The sequence below is a fragment of the Symphodus melops genome, assembly GCF_947650265.1.
Source record: "Symphodus melops genome assembly, chromosome: 9".
In the NCBI taxonomy this organism is placed as follows: domain Eukaryota; kingdom Metazoa; phylum Chordata; class Actinopteri; order Labriformes; family Labridae; genus Symphodus; species Symphodus melops.
In genome coordinates this window covers 206,860-211,853 of record NC_136699.1, presented here as the reverse complement: position 1 = coordinate 211,853, position 4,994 = coordinate 206,860, and positions in this window count along the sequence as shown.

The window sequence follows — 4,994 nt, the reverse complement described above, 5'->3', positions numbered from 1 at the left end:
ACTCACAGCTCTGCATAGAAAGCCTTCCCACCTCCGGATTTTCCCAGGTTTCCCTGCAGAGTTACCTTCTGTGATCAGAGAGCTGGGAACGCCGCGGCCGCTCGCCTTGATCCGTCTCTCCGTTGGCACATCCTCCAACCATTTGGCATCTCCAGTGGAAACACAGTGAGTCTGTGCCAGCAGTGGCAGACCACCAATGTCTGCATACTTCCGCCCACAGGGTCCATTTTTACATCAGCTCTGCTCTATCATCAGTGTGTCGTTTCACCACATGCAGGATGCTCCTGTGACTGCAGAGAAGTGAAACAATGAAACAAGCAGAGGAAAGGACAACGTCTGTGATTGGCTGAGAAAATATAAAACTCACAACCTCTGCTGTTTCTGCTAGAATGTCTTATCAGGGTGCAGTGAAGCCGAATAGCATCAACCCCCCCTGAACCCCGACAGAGACAGAACACGTGCATCAAGGATACTTGCTTTATGTACTTGTATGAAGCATACATTACATACTTTAAATACTGGAGTCTGACAGTTACACAGAGTGACGGCGTGTTATCCATCCAAAGATGGTCTGAAAAATAAAGCGTGACTAAGAAGAGCAGCTGATGCTGTAAATGTGGAGAAAGCAGAAAGGTGCGTTTGTTTTTAGGACTGTTTGCTGCAGAGACAGAAGAACAGAGATGACAGAGGGCGGACTGACACGTCAACTAAACACATAAAGAAACTTTCTGTGGGTTTAAACGCTGCTGTTTAAAAACTGCTGAGTGGAAGAATCTGTAAACAGAAACATGCGATCAGACTGTTCACCATCGAGGACATCAGCCAGTCTCACTGTCTGAGACGAGTGAAATGTTGTGCTCAGTGTGTGTGTGTGTGTGTGTGTGTGTGTGTGTGTGTCTCTGTCTCCTCACTGAGGACGTCTGTAAGGGAGAATTCATCCACTGTTTGTGCTATCACACACGCACACGCACACGCACGCACACGCACACACACACACACACACACACACACACACACACACACACACACACACACACACACACACACACACACACACACACACACACACACACACACACACACACACACTGCTCTTCTTCTTCTCTGTAGTTTCTATGAGCTCGCTCACACACACACACACACACACACACACACACTGCTCTTCTTCTTCTCTGTAGTTTCTATGAGCTCGCTCACACACACACACACACACACACACACACAAAATGAAGCTTTAAGATCCGAGGATACAAACTTCCTGCTCGCTCCTGTTTTTCAGCTTCTGTACAGACAAACATAAAGAGCAGCTCTTATTGTTGTCAGAATGTAAAGTCTGCTGTTTATTATTATTTTGAAAAGCTGAAGACAGTCATACTTATTTAAGTGGGTTTTATTTGCCTCTGACTGAAACAGCAGCAGCATGAGAGGAAACGGTCACAGGTCCAAGGTGAACTAAAGCCAGCTCAAAGGTTCATAACAACACAAGGATCCACAGAGACATGAATAACACTGATGTTGTTCCTGTGTCACAGCTCCTGTTTAATAAAGCATCTACATCACATGTGCTTTGTGTAGCAGTCCTGTTCAGGCGTTTACAGTATAAATGTCTGATGATATCACCAACATTAACAGCCAGTAAACTGCATGCAATAAAAGCTGTTAAAAGCAGCTTATTATGGGCGCTATAGTTCTGAATGATCCAGGAGAGGCCGGGCTGTCGAGCACACGGAGGGGATGTTCGACCCCCCCCCCCCTGCAGCTATCAACGAGGTGCATCTCCACCTTATCTGCCTGTTCAGTGATGATCGTGTGTCACACATGGACCAGGTGAAAAGATCTCAGGTTCTTTGCCTGTGGGCAGTTTCACGCTGGGTACGTCCCCTGAAGGCTTTCTGCACGCTAAGTGATGGGAGATGAAAGGGCTGCATCCGACCTGCATCATTACCATGTTGTACACATAAAGCGTCTGACTTACACTACCCTCCAGTTATTTCCTCATTAAACACAAGCTCCTACCACAGATGCATTAAGCTGTAAAGGAGCTGAGCCTCGGCTCCTATTAAATGCAGAATCCCATCACTTTAGCCGCTGTGATTACTCAGGGGAGCGAGGAGCGCCTCGTGCATCATGTTGTGTTGTAAAACCCTCCGAACACGTGTGAAGCTTTTATCAGTTAGAAGGAATGTAAATAATTGTTTTGTGGTTAAAATAATTATAAAGTGACTCACTGACAGCTGAAAGCAGAGTCGGGACCTCACAAGCTATTTAAGACGCCGCGGGTTAAGCTAACCTCTCCACCAGCCAAGCAAGCCAGGAGCCAATCAGAGCGGCCTGTTTCAGCTGCAGCTGAACGTCGGGCGAAGACGGCCTCGACGCCCCGTCAGCTTCGTGCCGTGTGCAGCACGCAGGCTGAGAAACTGAGAGACCTCGACTTTGATTTCATGTTCCAAACTGGAAAGGTGAGCTGACGTAGACCTCATGGACCCGGGTCCAGATCTGAGTACACTTGACCACATACCCAGGTACCGGGCCGTGCTCCTCCTGAAGAGTACTCGAGTACTGACCGTGGGAGACGTGGATGCAGCTGTGCTCAAACAAGGAAGTGGACCGGTACATGATTCTGCACAGCTCGGCCCGTTTCATCGTCTGAGCCGCACGCCACATGAGGACGCAGGAAGAAGGTCGACGATGGCGTCTCAGACATAAGAAGAACATCCACAGTCAGCAGGACGGACTCAGACCACGAGTGGTTTCCATGGTTACTTCTTCTTCCTGGTTTGTGGCGGATAGGTAAACCCACCGTGTGCATACTGCCCCCTGCTGGATTGGATTGGATGGAAAAAATCATTTTTGGGCGTTTATTTGAAACACAGGTCGGGTTCGAACCCGGGCGGACTGAAGTCTGTGTACTGCGTGCTCTAACCACGAGGCGACCAGCGCCCTGTTCTCCTCGATGTTTGGTGGTTTTAATGATTTTCAAAATGGCAGTTTTAATCCGTTTCTCTCTGACTTGTACTTTGGATTGGCCCGTCGCTGAAAGGTGCGACATGAATCATCCTCCCTTTACGGATCTGTTGTCACTTCCTGTCCGTTCCCCAGAGCTTCACAGCTGAATGTTGTTTTTTAAAGGTTGAGTGCAAAGAGAGCGCTGCTGCTACAAACACAGGAACACTTTGTTTACTGAACTTTTATGTCCTTAATAAAACCACAAGCTTGTTAAATGATTACATATGAAAATTACACTGCCAGCATTTTTCCTGTTGGTGAAACGTTTATTTAAATGTTACTGTTGTTGAACCACAGAGATGCTCAAGTCCGATCCTGCTGATACGTTCAGGCCAACAGCCGGGAGCGCTCAGACAAAGAGCAGCTCGCTGTGAATCCTTCTGTAAGGATTTTAAATGAGACTGTTTGATCTTATCTGAATCACACATGTAACAAACCGCACAGTTCACTGAACGCCACGCCGTGTTCTCACATGTACGCCACCTCTACCGTCTACAGACTGTCTGCACGCCACCTCTACCGTCTACAGACTGTCTGCACGCCACCTCTACCGTCTACAGACTGTCTGCACGCCACCTCTACCGTCTACAGACTGTCTGCACGCCACCTCTACCGTCTACAGACTGTCTGCACGCCACCTCTACCGTCTACAGACTGTCTGCACGCCACCTCTACCGTCTACAGACTGTCTGCACGCCACCCCTACCGTCTACAGACCGTCTGCACGCCACCTCTACCGTCTACAGACTGTCTGCACGCCACCTCTACCGTCTACAGACTGTCTGCACGCCACCTCTACCGTCTACAGACTGTCTGCACGCCACCCCTACCGTCTACAGACTGTCTGCACGCCACCTCTACCGTCTACAGACTGTCTGCACGCCACCTCTACCGTCTACAGACTGTCTGCACGCCACCTCTACAGACTGTCTGCACGCCACCTCTACCGTCTACAGACTGTCTGCACGCCACCTCTACCGTCTCTACAGACTGTCTGCACGCCACCCCTACCGTCTACAGACTGTCTGCACGCCACCTCTACCGTCTCTACAGACTGTCTGCACGCCACCCCTACCGTCTACAGACTGTCTGCACGCCACCTCTACCGTCTACAGACTGTCTGCACGCCACCTCTACCGTCTACAGACTGTCTGCACGCCACCTCTACCGTCTACAGACTGTCTGCACGCCACCTCTACCGTCTACAGACTGTCTGCACGCCACCTCTACCGTCTACAGACTGTCTGCACGCCACCTCTACCATCTCTACAGACTGTCTGCACGCCACCTCTACCGTCTCTACAGACTGTCTGCACGCCACCTCTACCGTCTACAGACTGTCTGCACGCCACCTCTACCGTCTACAGACTGTCTGCACGCCACCTCTACCGTCTACAGACTGTCTGCACGCCACCTCTACCGTCTACAGACTGTCTGCACGCCACCTCTACTGTCTACAGACTGTCTGCACGCCACCTCTACCGTCTACAGACTGTCTGCACGCCACCTCTACCGTCTCTACAGACAGTGAGCAGTAACATTCATTCATAGTGTTGCTGTTTGGGGCAAATATTGTGATGCAGTGAAAATGCATTGATCAGTTAGCTAGAAAGCTGTTTCGTTAGCTAGCTGTTAGCTGCTAGCTGCTAGCTGTTGCTACATGAGCTGTAAAGAGTAAAAAGCAGAGTGCAGTCTTCGGCCTCCTTCAGGGTAAATGTTGCCCACCATCATGTTTCTTTCTTCCTTAAAAGGAGGCCGGCCGCTCCGTGTTTAGAGGATTATGTGATGGGAGAGTTTGTTTTAGCTCCACTCTGGACTTAATTTAAAATACTTGTCCACATTGTTTGCAGGGAGGGGAAACACAGAACTGACTTATTCAGGGAGCCTTTCTCGGTGTGTTACATAAAGCAGGATATTTAAAGGCTGCCTGCAGCTGTGGGTTAGTGCTCCGCTGATTTAAGGAAAGAAAACATTGGCTTCAGATTAGT